We start from the raw sequence: 22,163 nt of genomic DNA, 5'->3' as shown, positions 1-22,163 counted from the left end.
TTTTTATTGTTCTGCGCCAGGCCCAAAAAATTTGATGCTTCTCTAATCTGTGGTGTGGTATCTGTTATGATGTTTTGCAACAGCAAAACTTCGGTCCTGATGCTGTATCGCTCTAACATGTTCCAGTATCCTCTTCCTCAACAGGCAGATGGTACTGCCAACATATTTTAAGCCACATCCACATTCAATTAAATAAACAACATATTGACTGTTACATGTTATTCTTTGTGAAATGTATATTTCCCTCCCTTTGTAGTCTTTGACAGATTCACATTTTTGAAAATTTTACAGGCCTTGCACTTCTTGCACTTATAAAAAGCGTGTTGATTCATTTTCCAGCCAATTTTTTGTTGGTTGTGAAATATAGTGGCTTTTGGTCAGCATATCCTTTAAGGACCTTGATTTTCTTTATGTTACTTGAGGTCTCACACCTACTATTTGTTCAATGTCTTGATCACATCTCAGCATCTTCCAGTATCTTTTGAAGATGTTCACAATCGCTTTGCTTTCTTTGCAGTATGTCAGTATCAGCCGTGGGCCTTCCTTTTCTTTTTCTCTTTGTGGAATAGTTAATGCACTATCAATTAAAGTTTGCTGACGAGTTCTACCTCTTGCTTTCATTGCTCCAAATTCAATGCGTGCTCTAGGATATCCTTTTCCGAGGCATCTCTGTTTCACATCCATGAGCTGAGTTTCCATCTCTCTATCATTTGAGTAATTTCTCCTAGTTCTCAGGAACTCTCCGACTGGAATACTTTTCAGTAGTGGTTTCGGATGGAAACTTGTTCCATGTAGGATGCTATTTGCAGCAGTTTCTTTTCTGTACATAGTTGTGTGTAATTGATTATGTTCCACATAGACTTTAGTGTATAGAAAATGTATCTGTGTTGCATTGATATTGCATGTAAACTGAAAGCCATAATCCTTTTGATTCAATTGGTGAAAGTATGCGCCAAATTCTTCCTCCGATCCATTCCATATTATAAACAGATCATCTATGTAACATAGCCATAAGATAATATTATGAAGATATTCATTTTGCCATGCCACCTCCCGTTCCCACCATCCCATGGTGAGATTTGCGTAACTTGGAGATGGAGAAATTCCCATGGCAATACCAAGTATCTGTTTGTATACTTGATGGTTAAATAATAACACATTATTATGAAATTACATTTCCACCATTTCCAAAAGCATCATTGAATGTTTTGTTTCTTTTATATTTCTTTGTCTACGTAGTAAAGTATCCAAGAGCTTGATCTCATGACGAATGGATGTATAAAGTGACACCACGTCTGTGGTGACTAAAAAATAACTAGGTTGCCACATACTTTGAGATGTTTTCAAACACCGATCTGCAGGCAGAAACAATTGGTCTGCCCGGAGGATTGTTAAGTGTTTTATGAAATTTTGGGAGAAAATATATAGTTGGCATAATAGGATAGTCTTGTCTCAGAAATGTAAGTTCTTCTTCATTAATCAATAGTTCTTGGTGCCAACTCATCAGTTTGATGTTAATTTTACATAATATCTTTTGATTGGGGTTTTTATCCAATTTCTGGTAATTCTGTATATCACTAAAATATCTCATTGCCTCATTAACATAGTCTTTACGATTTAGAATTACCACATTGCCACCTTTGTTAGCTGGTTTTATGATGATTTTGTCATTCGTATTCAATCTATTCAATGCCTGTCTCTCCACCTGAGTCCTATTTTCCTTGCCCTGAGGCTGTCTTCTTTGGTATTTCAAAGATTCCAAGTCCGCTATAACAGCATCATAGAAAATAACTATTTTATTGCCTGGATTTAAGGTGGGGCAGAACTTAGATGTGGATTTGAAATGACAATATGCATGATCATTAGTTGAGATACCCAGTTGATCCATTGTTTCCATTCTGGTAACCTCCTCATCTTCTAAATTGTGCATTAGATCATAACAAACTTTTACATCTTGTATCTGTTCAATCAGAATATCAGTATCCGTGTGTGAGGCTGGAGGTTCATTACTTTTTGTAGTATGTTTAGCAAAATATTTGGCTAATTTGATCTTCCTTATAAATGTAAACATGTCAATTTTGGTCTCAACTTTATCAAAATGATACTCCGGACAACAAGGCAAACCTTTGTTCAGAACTCTGTTCTCTTCCTCTGAAAGAACATGGTAAGATAAGCTGACTACAAGATTTTCCTCAATATTAATAGATACGTTTATTTCTTTTGTCTGTTGCGCAGAGGGTAATTTATTTTTCCCACTCCCTCTTCTGGTCTTTCTATATTTCGTTGTATGGGTTTTGACTTTGGCTGGCCTCTGCCCTGATTGCGTCCTCGCCCCTGCCTTTTGATAATTGTTGATACTGATACAGAATTTGCATTTCTTCCAATAGTGTTGTTTTTATCCTTAATTCACTGTTGTATTTATTCTCACTTAATTCAAAATCAGATTCACTAATTGCCTCTGACATGATCGGAATGCTAATTTTGGAGCCTGATGTGAATCGTTGTTTAATTGCATCAAAACAGTTTTGCACATGTAAGGGTCGTACCATTTATATAATCATTTTCATCTCTGAGAAACTTTCTCTGCTTATGTGCCTCGACTTCAGGTTCATGTTTATCCAATCTTTCTTTAATTTATTTTTGTCTTAACGTCGCTACTTCGTCTTTAGTATATATAATATGATTAATTTTTCTTCAATCTCCTTCACTGAAGTCGTTATTGTCTCCACTTCTATTTTGGCATACTTTATCAGAATGTGCATCATATTACGGTGAACATGTCATACTGTTTTCTCCCCCATTCAAGCAATAGTTCTGGTTTGATATCAGGATGATTATGTAATGTAAAAATACGAATTCCCATTGGCACTCTTCCCATCTCTACATATTTTTGTAGTGTCAACATTTCCCATTTTTTTGTAATTTCCTTTCTATACAATTTCTCCAATTGGGAGAATAAAGATTCTTTATCGGTTGAATCCTTTCCTTCATTAATTGTATTGGTAACCAACCTATTAGATTGAGAAAAAGAAAACAAAGTCCCCGCTCTCTGTGCCCGTTTTGCCACCCTTGCTTCCATCATGAATGAAATGTCTTTCAAACTGCACTCACAAAGTTGCTGAAATAATATTCAGTATAATAGCAGACAGGATTTAAGGCCTCTCGATAACAATGCTGCATCGATACTGTTGAACACAATAGACTTGCAGTTACTAACGAAAAACAATGTTGATCTGCAACTGGCAATCTGGATATTTTGAAAAGAGTTTGTTTGAACTTTCATTACCTGGGGAGACTCCTGCATTGTTTAGCATCCTCTGACTCTGTCCACGCAGAGTTCAACGCAGGTGATATAGAATTTACACATTTTGTGTGGTAAATCAGCGTTTTCAGAGGAGCGACCTCTGACCTGCTTTAGGTCTAGAGCTCGCCCCCCATGTCCGCAGCACCACCCAGCTGTCTCGTGCCCCTGACCCCCACCCACGCTGCTGCTAGCGTGTTCGAGGCCCTGGTAAGCCTCACTTGACCCGTGTGCCGCTTTTCGCCATCTTGTAAGTGTTTTTTCCCATTTTTCAGCGCCTTGCCTCCTTGCGCTTGTGCCCCCGTTGTGCCCCTCTGACTGCTGTACCCCGATTGTATTTTGTGCCATTAGTGTATTTCTGTGACTGTTTTTCATATTGTGCCCGACTTTTTGTGCCTTGTTTTCTTGTTTTTTCGACCCTTGGGCGCTCCCCCTTGCAGTTCTCTCCCTGCCGCTGCCTCCCTGCGGCCCGCCCCCCTCGCGCCCCCATTCGCCGCTCCCTCCCGCCTCCCAGCTGCTCCTCCCTCTCCCCTTCCCCCTCCCTTCTTCATGGCTGGTGCTGCGCGTCCGCGCAGTGGGCGCGCCAGAGGCAAGCCCGTCTGCGCCCGTCCGCGCCTGGATCGCGCCCAGCGCCACCCCCCCCCTGGTCCTCGCGCCCCCGCGCCCCATGCCTTCGTTACTCAGCCAGCGAACTCCTTGCCCTCAAACCTGGCCCCTCCACAGAGTGCTTCCAGGCCAGCCCGAAGCACACCAAAGGACCTTTTTCCTGCCGCACCTGCAACTTCTCCTGCAACAGAACAACGAAGCCAGCAACAACAAACACCAACCACCTGCACTGCATCTTCCTCAACACACGCTCCACACGAAAACACGCCATAGAGCTCTGGGACCTGCTCGACACCACCGCCCCAGACGTGGCCTTCCTAACCGAAACCTGGTGGAACGACTCCTCGGCCCCTGACATCGCCATCGCCATCCCTGACGGATACATGATCACCAGAAGAGATCGCACCAACGGAATCGGCGGAGGAATAGCCATCGCCCACAAATCTACCCTCAAGATCCACACCCACACGGACGGCACCCTCAAATCAGCCGAACACCTCCACTTCCAGATTCACATGGACCCCAACACTACCCTCAGAGGAACCCTCATATACCGTCCTCCAGGACCAAGAGCCCCCTTCAGCGACACCGTCTCCGACCTCGCAAGCACCCACGCCCTCGCCTCTCCAGACTACATCCTCCTGGGAGATCTAAACTTCCACCTGGAGAACAACAATGACGCCAACACCGCATCACTGACCTCCAACCTCTCCAACCTCAGACTCCGTCAACTGGTCAACACTCCCACCCACATCGCCGGACACACCCTTGACCCACTCTTCACTTCAAGCAACCACATCTCATTCAGCCACACCTCCGAACTCCACTGGACCGACCATCACTGCGTACATTTCACCTTCAAGAAAAACACCGAACACCACCGCACACCTCTACCGCCACACCGCCGCTGGGGAAAAGTCACCGAAGATCAACTAGCCAGCACCGTCGCCAAAAACACACCACCCGACCCAACCGACCCGGACTCCGCCGCCATCAACCTTCATCAATGGATCCTCAACTGCTCCAACATCCTAGCTCCTCTCAAGAGACCCACCACCAACCAAGACAAGAAAAAACCAGCTTGGTTCACAGACGAACTGACCACCTCCAAACGCACCTGCCAGAAACTCAAGAAAAAATGGATCCTCGAGCGCACACCTGACAACCTTGCCACCCTCAAGGAAACCAACCATAAACACCACCAACTAATCCGACTCGCCAAACACTCCCACTTCACAGAACGCCTCAACAACAACGCTCACGACTGCAAAGAACTCTTCCGCATCGTGAAGGAACTTTCCAACGCCAACGTCAACGACGTCCCTCCCTCCCAGGAACTCTGCGACGATCTCTCCACCTTCTTCTACCAGAAAATCGCAGCCATCCACGACAGCTTCAACACCTCACCTATGCCAGACCCCACCCCCAACAACTCCTCCCACGCCTACCGCATCACCACCTGGACTCAAGTAGACGACGCCGAAACCCGAAAGACCATGAACTCCATTCACTCAGGATCTCCGCTGACCCCTGCCCTCATCACGTATTCAACAAAGCCGACGCCACCATCGCCCCCAAACTCCGCAAGATCATCAACCTCTCCTTCCACACCGCTACCTTCCCGGACAGCTGGAAGCACGCAGAAATCCAACCCCTCCTCAAGAAACCTAAGGCTGACCTCAACGATCTCAAAAACTTCAGACCGATCTCCCTCCTCCCTTTCCCAGCGAAAGTCATCGAGAAGATCGTCAACGCACAACTCGCCCACTTCCTAGAAGACAACTCCATCCTAGACCCCTCTCAATCTGGTTTCAGGCGAAACCACAGCACTGAGACTGCACTCCTCGCCGCCACAGATGACATCAGACAACGGCAAAACCTCAGCCCTGAGCCTCTTAGACCTATCAGCCGCTTTCGATACAGTCTGCCACCGCACCCTACTAAACCGCCTCCACGAAGCCGGCATCCAAGACAAAGCCCTCAATTGGATCTCATCCTTTCTCTCTGGCAGAACTCAGAGAGTCCGACTCCCACCCTTCCGCTCCAATGCCACCAACCTCAACTGCGGCGTCCCCCAGGGCTCCTCACTCAGCCCAACGTTGTTCAACGTCTACATGGCCCCCCTCGCACAACTGGCCTGCCAACACAACCTCAGCATCATCTCCTACGCCGACGACACCCAACTCGTCCTCTCCCTGACCAAAGATCCTCTCACCGCCAAAACCAACCTCCACGAGGGACTGAAATCCATCGCCGAGTGGATGAGCAACAGCCGCCTGAAACTCAACTCCGACAAGACGGAAGTCCTCATCCTCGGGCGCACCCCCTCGGCCTGGAACGACTCTTGGTGGCCCATCGCCCTCGGCCCCCCACCCACCCCAGCCAGCCACGCACGTAACCTAGGCTTCATCCTCGACTCCACTTTCACCATGTCCAAACAGGTCAACGCTGTCTCCTCTTCCTGTTTCAACACCCTCCGCATGCTCCGCAGGATCTTCAAGTGGATTCCAACAGGAACTAGAAAGACGGTGACCCAAGCCCTCGTCAGTAGCAAACTCGACTACGGCAACGCACTCTACACAGGCATCCCAACGAAAGACATCAAACGACTCCAACGCATCCAGAACGCATCCGCCCGCCTGATCCTCGACGTACCCCGCCGGTGCCACATCTCCCCCCACCTGAAGAACCTCCACTGGCTCCCCGTGGACAAGAGGATCACCTTCAAACTCCTCACCCACGCACACAAGGCACTGCACAACACCGGACCCACCTACCTGAACTCCAGACTCAACTTCTACATTCCCTCACGTCAACTACGCTCTGCCAACCTTGCCCTTGCCATCGTCCCCCGAATCCAGCGCAAGACCTCTGGCGGCAGATCCTTCTCCTACCTCGCCGCCAAGACCTGGAACTCTCTCCCCACCTCACTACGCCAGACCCAGGACCTCCTCACCTTCATGAGACTCCTCAAGACATGGCTCTTCGAACGATAGCAGCACCCCCCAACCCCCCCCAGCGCCTCGAAACCCTAACGGGTACATAGCGCGCTTTATAAATCGATTGATTGATTGATTGATTTTCTTTGCAGTTGTCAATGGAGCCGTAAATTTTGGCGAAACTCTACACGCCCACACTGAATTGCCAAGTTGCCAAATCAGTCATGTTTCAGCTGTTACACGGTACACATTTGTTGTCAGCTTGCATTTCTCACTGTAACTCCGCTATCGGGTGACGCGCTTGGTATTTGATGCCAAGCAATAAGTCAGAACAGAGTCTTGGCGGCGCATTCTGCTGCCGGTGGCGGTACAGAGGAGACCACCCTGAATGTAATTTTGTATCCAAGAAGAGAATCACTGCACTCCAAGAAATCCCAGTGTTGAGTCTTTAATTGAAACAATCAGCAACCACCAATGTGTTTCAACTTCTTATGAGTCTTGCTCACGGTTAATGACTCCTACTACTATTACCTTAAATAGTAAAATTCTGTCCTGCTAATAATGATGCATTCTGGATATAGTAGTTTAAAAGTATAACGAAACGTAATAAAAACAAAAATATAACATTCAATATTTTACAAGATGGATATGTTATAAACACCAAATGTAAAATTATTACATAAACTAGCAAGTTGGCAAGATTGGTCCGTTTAATATTATACTTCAAGTGTGCCCTACAATACTTGGATACTTTCTTAGACAAAGAAATATAAAAGAAACAAAACACTCAATTATGCTTTTGGAAATGTGTCTTCATAATAATGTGTTCTTATTTAACCATCAAGTATACAGACAGGTATGTGGCACTGCCATGTTTAATTTCTCTATCTCCAAGTTACGCAAATCTCACCATGGGTGGTGGGAAGGGGGGCGGCATGGCGAGATGATTATCGTGAAAATCTTGATAAGATCTTATGGCTGCGTTACATAGATGATCTGTTTATAATAAGGAATGGATCAGAGAAGAATTTGGCGCATACTTTCACCAATTGAATCAAAATGATTATGGCTTTCAGTTTACATGCAATATCAGTGCAACACAGATACATTTTCTAGACATTAAAGGCTTTATGTGGAACATATTCAATTACACACAACTATGTACAGAAAAGAAACTGCTACAAATAAAATCTTACCTGGAACAAGTTTCCATCCGAAACCACTACTGAAAAGTATTGCATTCAGAGAGTTTCAGAGAACGAGGAGAAATTGCTCAAATGATAGCGAGATGGAAACTCAGTTCATGGATGTGAAACAGAGATTCCTCTAGAGAGGATATCCTAGAGCACACATTGACTTTGGAGCAATGAAAGCAAGAGGTAGACCTCGTCAGCAAACTTTAATTGATAGTACATTAACTATTCCACAAAGAAAAATAAAAGGAAGGCCCATAGCTGATACTGACATACAGCAAAGAAAGCAAAGCGATTGTGAATATCTTCAAAAGATACTGAGAAGTGATCAAGACATTGAACAAATAGTAGGTGTGAGACCTCAAGTAACATACAGAAAATCAAGGTCCTTAAAGGATATGCTAGTGAAAAGCCATTATATTTCACAACCGACAAAAAATTGGCTGGACAATGAATAAACAGGCTTTTATACAAAATTGCCAAATATGTGAAATTTGTCAAAGACTACAAAGGGAGGGAAATATACATTTCACAAAGAATTTCATGTAACAGTCAATATGTTGTTTATTCAATCGAATGTGAATGTGGCTTAAAATATGTTGGCAGTAACATCTGCCCATTCATGAAGATGATACTGGAACATGTTAGAGCGATATTGCATCAGGACTGAAGTTATGCTGTTGCAAAACATCATAACAGATACCACACCACAGTTGAGAAGCATCACATTTTTTTGCCTGGCGCAGATCACTAAAAATGAACATCGTGGTGACAGGACATAACAACTGGGACAACTTGAAAGTAAATACATTATTCAACTTCGAACTAAGATACCCTATGGGTTGAACATGGACGAGGAACTTTTTGTATATTTATAAATAAGCAGAATAATATGATTAGGGAAATATATAAAAAAAATGGGGTTGACCAGCTGTTAACAGGTTTTGAGATCATTTGGCTATTATAAATAGATATAATCAGTTTAAAGATTATTGTGTCAATGGCACTAATAACTATATCTCGCTTTTATACCTGCATGGTTTTTGACTAATTTAAGTAACCAACTTCAAGGCACTTAGCTTATACTTTGGTTATAGGAAGGTGGTATAAACAATATAATTTATTTTTCCTTTTCCTTATGCTAATTACAGCATCTTGAATGTTATGTGGTACTTAGCCAGTATTAGCTAGAAATATAATATAAAAAACTGTTTTCCTTTTAAAAAATACAGTTGGATGTACCAAACCTCTTTTCCAGTTAGATCCAATAAAATAATTGAAGAACATCATTATCGTAGGGCTAACTTGAAATATAATATTAATGGATCAATCTTGCCAAGTTGGTAGTTTTAGTAATAACTTTACATTTGGTGTTTATAATATATCCATCTTGTAAAATATTGAATGTTATATTTTTGTTTTTATTATGTTTGGTTACACTTTTAAACTACTACATCCAGAATGCATCATTATTAGTGGGCCGGAATTTTACTATTTAAGGGTAATAGTAGTAGGACTTCCTGTGAGGAAGACTCAAAAGTATTTGAAACGCGTTTGTGGCTGCTGATTGTTTCAAATAAAGATGCAACATTGGGATTTCTTGGAATGCGGTGATTCTCTTCTTGGATACCATATATATATTATATATATATATATATTAATAGTTTTATAATCATTGTTTATATTTGATGATTTTCCTAAATCAATATTGTTTTGATGCCTGTTGCAAGATCTGAAGTTAATAGGTTCTACTGTTCCACAAATACCACGTTCTTATTGTATTAATCTGTTTATTTATTGATCTGTTTCAGAGACCATTATTGATTTTCTATTTTTTTTTTTTTAAATCATGGTTTGGGTGTTCCTAAAGTTTCTTGCTCCTAGTCTTTTCACATAACATTTTTGAGCTTAAATCCCTATCCTGGATTCCATCCGAGTTTCAATATATGAGAATTTTCCTCTGCGACTATTACAGATACAAAACAGCCCTCCAATCGGTTGCCTAGATCACACATTTATAATAATGTACATCATGGAATGGTTAGATATCACAACAACAATTGGAGAAGTGTGGCACAATGGTTAAAACGGCAGACCCTGATGCAGAGATCTGGCCCGGGACCAGGGTTCAATTCCCACCTCGGCGGGTTTTGGGCTCAATTCCCTTGAGCCAGATAATTCTAGTCTCAGTGCCTAATCTAACTAATGGGTTCTGCTCTGTAACTCTGGGCAATAGCTTGCTTAATCTCCACAACAGCCCTAACAGCACTTGGATGCCTGGCTTCACCCTGGGGTACCCAGGAGTGGGTGCCTCACAGGGAAAAGCCAGGAGGGGTTCCACAGCGGTATGCGCACAGCGCCTTGAGACCCTAACGGGTGAGTAGTGCGCTATACAAGTGCAAAGTTTACAGTTTACAGTTTTTAACAATTTGAGCAAACCACAGTTCCCAGGACCTGAGAAGACCTGCTTTTCAATGAGGTATGCCTGAACCCCACTCAATAGTTAGAAAAAGCGCTTGAAGCTTACAGAGCTTTCAAGAGAACCAGTAATGGAGCTTCAAATCTTTATTTAGTCCTTGCGTGACAGTGTTGAATTTTAGAATGAATTCACTTTCCCGTTTTGAAGATCCAGTTCTAAGATGCCTCCTCTCGGATGCTGTTACAGTTTCTATAATCCACAGAAGATGAATGTGCATTGTGTCGGGCCTTCTTCTCTGATGTGGTGTGTGTCACTTTAGGCAGATGTGAATATATAAAATGTATTTAAGACTGTCAGGGTGGTACCTCTGACTATGCAGGACATTGTTCCTGTCTGTTTCTTTCATGTGTTGTACATCTGCCTTTTTTGTCACATTACGCTCATGTCCACAACGTTCACTGAATGGTAACGTATTGTGCATTTGAATTTGATTCTTTCCTGTGAGCTATTCCGGATGCCTGTTTTCTTAACATTTATTTTCTTGTTATGTTAAGAATAGATCATCAATAATGGAGAAGAGTGTCTTCAGGCCAACCTTCCAGTCATCATGGTTCAAGATGTTTTGTTCTTCTAAATATCTAATATATGTATTTGTGTTAGATGGCCATGCAGAGGAACTCCTAGAGGTCCTTAATAGTCTGAATAGAAAATGTACCCTAAGCTCAAAACATCGTAGTTTAGCACATAGTTCATCAGGTCCTACAAACACATCCTGTTTGCCCCCTGTAACACATATATAAAGGATAATAGTCAACAGCTTCACCTTCTTGATGTGATAGGTATAAAGCAAAGTAACTTTCAGTATGCATAGTAGCACATTACCTTGATCACTGAGTTGCATTTTGTTGAGTTTATTGAGAAAGTCTGTCTTTTATTTATACCTGTCCTTTTTTCATCTATTGCCTGTAGGATGGTATCAACATACATCCTAACGGTTTGAATCCATCCAGTTGCTGAAATAATCAGTCCCCTGCTGACTTATTTTCGGCCTGACTTTTCTGGATGAGGTAGGCCACATGAGTTCCATAAGTTTGCAGTCCCATACAACCTTTTTATTTAAAAAAATATTTGTATTGCTTTTCAAATGCAAACAGAAACAACAAAACAATCAGCAGGGTTGAAGCATGATACATTAATCTCCAGAGGGCATGAATTATCAAACCAGTCAATCAGAACATCAGCTGATATACATTGTGTGTCGCCCCATTAGCTTCCCATCCTGGTGGAGGGACAGGCTCAAACTCTCCTTAACATCAGCTGTTTATAGTCTCAATAAGAGGACCACACCGTCTCCCACTTTTTGGGGCAACCCCTGCTTTGGTAGATTATTTTTTTCTGTCAGCATGCACCTGTCCATATCATTCTTCCAGTCATTCGCCTAAGGACTGTATCGCTCCCCCCTTCCGAGCTATATTCCTTGTGGCTACTCTCAATAAAAGGGACAGCTACAGCTTGCTCTACCTGGGTGGGAGCTCGTTCCCCCTCAAATGTTCAACAAGCAGCACCTAGCTCTATCCTGTATGAGGCATCCCATTGCAGTCCTCATTATCTCCTGAAGTTCAGTCCAATATGTTTGTATCGTGGGGTAGCTCCATGCCAAGTGGAAGAAGGTACCCACCTCCCCACGCCCTCTCACACAGGTCTCAGTGGGTCACCTGCCCATGGTGTGGAATGCAGAATATCAAAAGTAGGATTGATGCAGTTTCCGCAATTGCACTTTTCAAGGCTCTCGTGGCCTCCTCCCATTCTCTGTCGTCAAAGTCTCCCACCTCTGACTCCAATTTAGCCTTAAGCAGCTGCACCGTATCTGAGGCATTGTTGACTAACTTCCTGTTAATGAGTGAAATTGCCCCTTTACGTAATGGCTCTGTGAGTATGCGGTCCTCCAGTGGCAAGGAATTCTTAAGCACCGTGCCCCTCAGGATGTGCGCTGCAAGAGCTTGTCTGAATTGGATATGTTCATAGGCCTCCGACTGTGCAAGTTGGTACTGGTCCTTCATTTCGAATAGCGTAAGTAATGCATCTCCCCTCAACCCATCACCCTGTCTTGGTATTTCAATAAGATCCCATATTGGAAAGCCCTTGAGCTTCCCCATATTGGCAAAAATATCGCTCACCTACAGGGTAGTAATTTTGATCAGTCCTCCACTCCAAACCATATAGGTAGTCACATTGTTCCAAATGTGTAACGCAGATGTCTGCCAAGTCTTAGCCCTGTACAGCACCTCTTCGTAGCCCTCCTGCCCTCAGGCCAGTCTCTCTAGCCTCACTGCCTGCTCATTCCGAACTGCAAATACCCAGTCATCAATTGCTGGTAATTGTATAGCCCAGTAGTATTTCCATATGTCTGGCAGGCTTACACCTCCGTTGTATATCCCTAGCGTTATTTTCTGTAGAGCTATTTGCGAACGGCCTTTGTTCCAGAGGAGGAGTCTGAGCAATGCCTCCGTCCTAAGGAACAACTTCCTGGGGACAAAATAAGGGGTATTTTGGAAAGGATATATCATTGTTGGCATTGTTATCATTTTGAACATCGCCACTCTGCCCAACAGGGAGAGCAGCAAGGTCTGCCAATGCTGACCATCAGCCGCAAACAAGTCTAGGATAGGGATAGGGGCCAAGTTTTTTTATAGAAAAGCTGGGAATCCTTAGTTACATATATGCCCAAATACCTAAACACCTCTTTGAGGTACCATTGGCATCGGTACGCACCCCCAGCAGGTGGGGTCTGGCACCCATGACTAAATGCATGAGTGATTTATTTCAACTAATTGTGTATCCCAAGTATTCCCTAAAAATGTGGAGTACCTGCATGAATCTGGGTATAGTGGGGGGGGGGGGTAGTCCCTCTGTGGAGAGTAAATACGCATGACATCATCATGTGTACCCTGACCCAGGCCATTGTGTCCTGGCATAGAAGGCGGATCCACCCTGTGAAGCTGGGGCCAAACCCCAATCTCTCCAGCACAGCAAACATGTAGTCCCATTCAAGCGTATCGAAGGCCATTGAGGTGTCTGTGGCCAACACTGTTGTGGACACCCTGTCATCGGCTGCACCCGCCATCACTACAAAAAATTGATGGAGATTGAGCCTGGCTCCCTGTTGGTCTTAAAGCCAGATTGATCTGGATGAATCAGGGATGTAATCACCTGAGTCTGTTAGCCTTTAATTTGGCAAGGAGTTTAATATATGTGTTCAGGAGTGATATCAGTAGGAGCTGCAGTGGTCAGGGGGCTTACCTTACTTGTGGATAACTGCCATCATGGCTTGTCTTTGGTCAGTCGGAAGCTGGCCCGAGGTTATGGCCTCCTGCCATATATTTAGTAGTCAGGGTCTCCATATGGTTGCCAGTCCTTTGCAAAGCTCATTGGGTAGCGCCTTAGGCCTCATTGCCTTCTGTGAGTTGAGTGACCGGAGGGCCTGAACAATCTCACCGGACTTAAAGACCTCATCCAGCAACTCTCTGTGCTCTCCCAAGAGCCTAGGAGCCTCAGTATCACATAGGAAAGCATCAATGTCTTGAGCCACATGTCCCCTACTCGCCGAGTTTAGATCCATGTTGTAGTTGGCAAATTCCTCTGCTATCTCGTCAGGGTTTTTGACTCCCTCCTCTCATTTGTTTATCGTAAGCACCCAGTTCCCAGTTTGGTCACACCTTTCCAGCAATGCTAATAATTTCCCAGCCTCTTTCACTACATCGTAGATTCTCCTTTGGAACATTATGTAGGATTTCCTTGCGCTCTATGCAAATAGGTCCCTATGTTTCCTTTGTTTCATTCTAAGGGGGTGTGTGGTGGTCTTGGTCTTGCTACCTGTGGCTATCCTGTCCAGGTCTGTAATTTGGCCCTCTAGCTGTTCAAGATTTGCCCTCGCCTTCTTTTTTCTTCCCTTCAACGAGAGAGTAAGCATGGCCCCTGATAACTGTTTTGTAGGCTTCCCACAGTGTCAACTCTAAATGGACCGACCCCACATTTGTGTCAAAATATGCAACAGTTATTTGTCCCAGTGTTGCCATTACTAGAAGATCTTTCATGTGCCATGTGCCAATGGATCGTGGTCCGTATTCGACTCCCAAGCCTCCCTGAAGCTCCAACCACACCATTGTTAAAGCAGAAATCACTGCTATATTTTAGTCACAACTGACTAGATAGCAGATTTCATGCTATAGGTCGATGAACCTAAACTAATCTGCTTCAAAGAATTCATCAGAAGCATCAAGTCAATTATCAAACAATGCACTATATATCATTATAAAGCAAATGAAGACATCGCCATGATCAATGCAATCACTAATAACCACACCAGTTTATTAAGAAGTTAAAATATTTTTGTTCCCTATAGTAATAATGCTAAAGTCACCAATATTATTCTCAAGTTCAATTGGTACATGTAACAAAACAATAAAGGTTGATTTAGGCGGCAAATTAACCTAAGTTTTATCAACGCAATGTGAATTATTATTTCAATAGAGAATACACACAACCATAGCAATAGAATCTGAGCAAGAGAATTTGAATACATTGAATCAATAAATGGAAAAAGTCAATGGCCATTCATGAGTATGAGAGTAACTACTAACCACTAACCACTAATTAGCATTAACATGTTGGGCTTCATGCAAAAGATTTAGTAAAATGAATTTAGAAAACATCTACCTATGGGGCTATCAAAATAATAGCAGAATAAAAACAGTAGCAGTTGGCACCTGGAAAACAAAAGACAAATAACAATTCACAGTTCATACATTTACCCAATTTCTAAGGAAATCAGCTCAAACTTCTACTTCATCAGGAGGACAACAGCATCAGCATCAGAACAGGAACCGGATAGGGTCAGGGGACGGTTTAGATTTTGAACTATAAGATTACTAAACCGTCAGCGCATTAGTTCAGTATTGAACAGACATAGTAAACTCAGAAAATGATAAAACACCAGAATGTCAGTAGACTGACTGGCAAAGCATGAAGTGTCAATGTAACATATCACACCAAATGCACGAAGTGAAGTCTCTGGACACCAGGAAAGTAGAACCTCTAGCTCCAAAACAGAATAGAATAAGCCCCCCAAATGTCTGATTTTCAATCATTATATTAAACTTGGTAAAATATTGTGATTGGCTAAAACATAAGGCGAGAAAAATATATCCAATTAGAAAGTTAATAGATATCACAATTATATAAAATCTTTGCTCCGAAAACGTCTATTTGCTGTTGCTCTTCTTGCGTAGTTCAGGTTTATACTAAATGTATCTTGCACACTTCCTTCTCCGGTTGTTATCTGTAGGCTCTTTAGTTTGGAACCTTCCGAATACATTGTTGCTGGACAGTGATTACAAAAACATGGAAACATTTCCTCCGCATCTTTTCCTTGAGAGAAATATATGAGTTAGAAACATAACTACAGACAAATATGTGAATTCAATGAATGAAGTCTGTTGGACAACGGACACAAAGGCCCTCATTCTGACCCTGGCGGTCGGTGATAAAGCGGCGGCCAACCCGCCAACAGGCCGGCGGTCCAAAATATGCAATTCTGACCCTGGCGGGAACCGCCAACACAGCCCGCCGCATTAACACTCCGCCCGCCACGGCGGAACAAACAAACAGCGCGGCGGTCCCCGCCAACAGCCAGGCGGCAGACAATGTACCGCCCACCCTATCACGACCCACCAATCCGCCACCTTTTCCGGGGTGGGAGCACCGCCGATAAAAACACGGAGGAAACAGACTACGAACGGGAAAACGCTCACCTCCACATACTCCACGCGAGATTCCGGCAGTATGGATCCCGAGTTACAGGTCATCCCCGCACTCCTATACCTGCTCCTGTACCAGGAGCACGCCCGGCGGCACGGAAGACATCGGTGAGTACTGCACCTACGACACAGGGGAGGGAAAAGATTACCGGCACACACCCACCCACCCACACCCACTACAACACACACATCAATGCATTCCCACAGATCACTGTCACAACCCACAAACCCCCCCCCTCCGAAATAATGCAAAGACCAAAAGAAGTGATCTTAAACGGGCAGATATATTGAAAAATGGACAGCAGTAATCCAAATAAATAAATAAACTATGTACAAAATATATACATCTACTATATGTAGTCCAACCACTGTCCGTGGACCACAGGGGTCCTGAGCAAAGGGGCAAGGCCCAGTCCCACGACAAGAACTCCACGGAGAGAACACTGCAGGGGCATCAGAAAGAAAAAAGGACAGGCACCTCAGGGGGAAGGGAAGGGGGGGCACCTCAGCCACTTGAGTACACGACGCCAGATCCACGAGGGGACTCCATGACCACTGGCCCATCCTGGGGAGAGCAAAGCCACAGCCCATACAGTCCATACAGTGGGTGGCCTGCCCACTGGGCCATCCTGGGGAGAGCAAAGCCACAGTCCATACAGTCCATACAGTGGGTGGCCTGCCCACTGGGCCATCCTGGGGAGAGCAAAGCCACAGTCCATACAGTGGGTGGCCTGCCCACTGGGCCATCCTGGGGAGAGCAAAGCCACAGTCCATACAGTCCATACAGTGGGTGGCCTGCCCACTGGGCCATCCTGGGGAGTGCAAAGCCACAGTCCATACAGTCCATACAGTGGTTGGCCTGCCCACTGGGCCATCCTGGGGACTGCAAAGCCACAGTCCATACAGTCCATACAGTGGTTGGCCTGCCCACTGGGCCATCCTGGGGAGTGCAAAGCCACAGTCCAAACAGTCCATAACAGACTCCACTGCCACTGGAGGAGGCATGTTGGCCAGAGGACATCCTGCAGCCCTGCCCGAGACAGATCCTGCCCTGCCACGTCTGCCAAAGGGCCATCGGTTCTTGCCTGGAAGGGCCCAGTTCAGCGGTTCTTGAGACGGCGGTCCCCAGCGGAGCGGTGCTGGAGACGGCGGGGCCCAGTTCAGCGGTTCTTGCCCGGAAGGGCCCAGTTCAGCGGTTCTTGCCTTGAAGGGCCCAGTTCAGCGGTTCTTGCCTTGAAGGGCCCAGTTCAGCGGTTCTTGCCTTGAAGGGCCCAGTTCAGCGGTTCTTGAGACGGCGGTCCCCAGCGGAGCGGTGCTGGAGACGGCGGGGCCCAGTTCAGCGGTTCTTGCCCGGAAGGGCCCAGTTCAGCGGTTCTTGCCTTGAAGGGCCCAGTTCAGCGGTTCTTGCCTTGAAGGGCCCAGTTCAGCGGTTCTTGAGACGGCGGTCCCCAGCGGAGCGGTGCTGGAGACGGCGGGGCCCAGTTCAGCGGTTCTTGCCTTGAAGGGCCCAGTTCAGCGGTTCTTGCCTTGAAGGGCCCAGTTCAGCGGTTCCTGAGACGGCGGTCCCCAGCGGAGCGGTGCTGGAGACGGCGGGGCCCAGTTCAGCGGTTCTTGCCCGGAAGGGCCCAGTTCAGCGGTTCTTGCCTTGAAGGGCCCAGTTCAGCGGTTCTTGAGACGGCGGTCCCCAGCGGAGCGGTGCTGGAGACGGCGGGGCCCAGTTCAGCGGTTCTTGCCCGGAAGGGCCCAGTTCAGCGGTTCTTGCCTTGAAGGGCCCAGTTCAGCGGTTCTTGCCTTGAAGGGCCCAGTTCAGCGGTTCTTGAGACGGCGGTCCCCAGCGGAGCGGTGCTGGAGACGGCGGGGCCCAGTTCAGCGGTTCTTGCCTTGAAGGGCCCAGTTCAGCGGTTCTTGCCTTGAAGGGCCCAGTTCAGCGGTTCTTGCCTTGAAGGGCCCAGTTCAGCGGTTCTTGCCTTGAAGGGCCCAGTTCAGCGGTTCTTGCCTTGAAGGGCCCAGTTCAGCGGTTCTTGAGACGGCGGTCCCCAGCGGAGCGGTGCTGGAGACGGCGGGGCCCAGTTCAGCGGTTCTTGCCTTGAAGGGCCCAGTTCAGCGGTTCTTGCCTTGAAGGGCCCAGTTCAGCGGTTCCTGAGACGGCGGTCCCCAGCGGAGCGGTGCTGGAGACGGCGGGGCCCAGTTCAGCGGTTCTTGCCCGGAAGGGCCCAGTTCAGCGGTTCTTGCCTTGAAGGGCCCAGTTCAGCGGTTCTTGCCTTGAAGGGCCCAGTTCAGCGGTTCTTGCCTTGAAGGGCCCAGTTCAGCGGTTCTTGAGACGGCGGTCCCCAGCGGAGCGGTGCTGGAGACGGCGGGGCCCAGTTCAGCGGTTCTTGCCCGGAAGGGCCCAGTTCAGCGGTTCTTGCCTTGAAGGGCCCAGTTCAGCGGTTCTTGCCTTGAAGGGCCCAGTTCAGCGGTTCTTGAGACGGCGGTCCCCAGCGGAGCGGTGCTGGAGACGGCGGGGCCCAGTTCAGCGGTTCTTGCCTTGAAGGGCCCAGTTCAGCGGTTCTTGCCTTGAAGGGCCCAGTTCAGCGGTTCCTGAGACGGCAGTCCCCAGCGGAGCGGTGCTGGAGACGGCGGGGCCCAGTTCAGCGGTTCTTGAGACGGCGGTCCCCAGCAGAGCGGTGCTGGAGACGGCGGGGCCCAGTTCAGCGGTTCTTGCCCTGAAGGGCCCAGTTCAGCGGTTCTTGCCTTGAAGGGCCCAGTTCAGCGGTTCTTGAGACGGCGGTCCCCATCGGAGCGGTGCTGGAGACGGCGGGGCCCAGTTCAGCGGTTCTTGAGACGGCGGTCCCCAGCGGAGCGGTGCTGGAGACGGCGGCCATTCTATGGCTAACTGCTCATTGCCTGGTGGTGCCCTCCTGGGCAGCGGGGATGGTGCTCCTTCAATGCCCACCTGGGCTGTGGGTGGTGGGGCCCTCCTGGCCAGCTGGGCTGGGTCCTCCCTGGGCAGCGGCTATGGGGGTGGTGGGCTCTCCCGGGGCAGCTGTGCCGGTTCCTCCCTGGGCAGCGGCTATGGGGGTTGCGGGCTCCTCCTGGGCAGCTGTGACGGGTCCTGCATGGGCAGCAGGCCTGCTGCCTGACTTCTCCGCCTTGCTGCCCTTGCCCTCCTTAGTCGGGAGTCTGTGGCCCTTTCCTCCCTTTGGAGCTGTGGCTGGTGACGGTGGCTGGCTAGTGTCCTGGGGGGATATAGAACCCGGGCTCCTGCGGCGCCCCTTCCGCCTTCTGCTCCTCTTCCCAGGGGGTGGGGCTGGCTGTCCCCTTGCTGCTGGGCGAAGATCCAGACCTGCGGGCTGGTGGGCTCCAATACCCCTGCACCCTTGTCAAGGGGGCTGCAGGGCTGGTGGTGGCTGAGGTGCTCTTCTTACCCCGACGAGAAGGAGGGGGGGGCTCAGGGTCAGGAAAGAAGGTAGCAGTAGAGAGATAGATTTTCTTGGGACAATGGAGAGTGGTAGGTGCAGTGGGTATGGGAGTGGAGGGAGAGGATGTGGTTGTAGGCGAAACAAGTTTGCTGTCTTTGGGTGCAGGTGCAGGAGCGGGAGGCTGTCGTGAGGTGGATGGCTGTTGGGTGGGTGGGTGGCTGCGTTTGTGTGGTGTGGAAGAGGGGGTGACAGACACAGTGGGAGAGGACACAGGGGACGTGTAAATGGCAGTGGGGGTGGTGACTGCACGTGTGCGGACTGTACTGGAGGGTGTGCTGGTGATGGAAACACTGGCTGATGGTGAGGTGAATGAAGGTGTGAGTGTAGACGTCACAGGGAGGGAGGAGGGAGACGAGGAGGTGGGGGTCACAGAGGTGGTAGTGACTGTTGGCATGTCTGCATCGGAATGTTGCTTGTGTGAATGTCTGCGTGATCTGTGGTGCTTATGTTTGGATGAGCTGCTCTTGGGTGTTGAGGTGTGTGCAGGCTGGTCTGATGGTGTGGGTGGGACAGGCAGAGGAACAGGAGACTGGGAGGAGGGAGTTAGTAGAGGGAGGCAGGAGACAGGGACAATGGCTGCCTTCAGTGCTGAGGCCAGAGCCTGGAACAATCGCTGATGGGCAGCCTGACCCGAATGAATGCCCTCCAGGTACGCATTGCTGCGATGAACCTCCCTCTCCACCCCCTGGATGGCATTCAAAAGGGTAGTCTGCCCAACAATGAGCGTTCGGAGGAGGTCAATGACCTCCTCACTGAGGGCAGCGGGGGTAACTGGGGCAGGGCCTGAGGTGCCTGGGGCGAAGGAGATGCCCGGCTTCCTGGCAGAGCGGGCACGGGGCGAACGCTGAGGGGCTGCTGGGAGGGCGGAGATGGTGCGCTGGGTGGCGGCTGTACCTGTAATGGCGGGGGGCACGGATGTTGCCCCCCCCGCAAGGGAGCTCCCTTCCGAGGATGTGTCCGTGTCGCTGCAGGGTCCAGTCGTCCCCGTTGTGGAGCTCCCCTCGCCCTCCGTCTCACTGGTCCAGTCAGACTCTGTGGCATGGCCCTCCTGGGCCATGTGAGATGCAGCTCCCTCCTGCCCCGATGCCACTTCTCCTCCGCCTGATGATGCTGATGCACACAAGCACAGAAAGACAAACAAAAAGGGGGGGGGAGAGAGAAATAAAGAGATTTTGAGTACATGGATCACCGGTACAGTTAGCGGACATGACAGACACAGATGCCCCCTGCACTAAGTTGCACACTTGGGGTCCGCTACGCATTCCGTGGAACATGCCCTACACGCCTAGAGTTGACAACTGCACCCATGGATGACACGGCCCAGGGATGGCTGTACTGGCACACTACTGAGGGTGGTGGCTGGGGACACAGGGGCTTACGGGGGTGCCCAGCCTACAGATATCGCCCTGGCCTAGGGGGACCCACAGCCCTCCTCCCCCACCCAGACACCTCCACTGCGCGACAACAGAGTAGATTATGCTTGTACTCACCCCCTTGTGTCTGCTGTGCTGCCCTCACGCGCCCATCCAAATCAGGGTAGGCCACCGCCAGGATCCGGAACATCAGGGGGGTCAGTTGACGGCAGGCACCCCGCCTACGTTGGGAGGCCATCCCCAGCAGAGACTCGGGGGTCTTCTTGGTCCCGCGGCGGATGTCCACCCACCTCTTGCGGCAGTGGGTGCCCCGTCGATGGTGGACCCCCAGGGTCCGGACTTCCTTGGCGATGGCACGCCAAATCCCGATCTTCTCATTTGCGCGGACCTATGTGACACGTACAGGGAGGGAGAAATACCACGTTCAAGTTTGTCTGCATTTTCGTTGCCAGTGGCCCAACGCCCCCCATCCCCGCCAGGCCCCCCGCCATGCCCCCCGCCAGGCCCAACATGCCCCCCATCCCCGCCAGGCCCCCCGCCATGCCCCCGCCAGGCCCAACATGCCCCCCATCCCCGCCAGGCCCCCCGCCATGCCCCCCGCCAGGCCCAACATGCCCCCCATCCCCGCCAGGCCCCCCGCCATGCCCCCCGCCAGGCCCAACATGCCCCCCATCCCCGCCAGGCCCCCCGCCAGGCCCAACATGCCCCCCATCCCCGCCAGGCCCCCCGCCATGCCCCCCGCCAGGCCCAACATGCCCCCCATCCCCGCCAGGCCCCCCGCCAGGCCCCCCGCCAGGCCCAACATGCCCCCCATCCCCGCCAGGCCCCCCGCCAGGCCCCCCGCCAGGCCCAACATGCCCCCCATCCCCGCCAGGCCCCCCGCCATGCCCCCCGCCAGGCCCAACATGCCCCCCATCCCCGCCAGGCCCCCCGCCAGGCCCCCCGCCAGGCCCAACATGCCCCCCATCCCCACCAGGCCCCCCGCCATGCCCCCCGCCAGGCCCAACATGCACCCCATCCCCGCCAGGCCCCCCGCCATGCCCCCCGCCAGGCCC

General features: G+C 48.8%; 1 protein-coding gene across 3 annotated transcripts in view; it reads left to right on the top strand.

Annotated features, from left to right (window-relative positions):
* Positions 1 to 22,163, top strand: part of CLUAP1 (clusterin associated protein 1) — an 851,865-nt gene that overhangs the window by 11,880 nt on the left and 817,822 nt on the right. The gene's annotated exons all lie outside the window — the stretch shown is intronic.

Source organism: Pleurodeles waltl, chromosome 10, assembly GCF_031143425.1.
Source record: "Pleurodeles waltl isolate 20211129_DDA chromosome 10, aPleWal1.hap1.20221129, whole genome shotgun sequence".
Classification (NCBI taxonomy): Eukaryota; Metazoa; Chordata; class Amphibia; order Caudata; family Salamandridae; genus Pleurodeles; species Pleurodeles waltl.
This window is presented reverse-complemented; position numbering and strand designations above follow the sequence as displayed.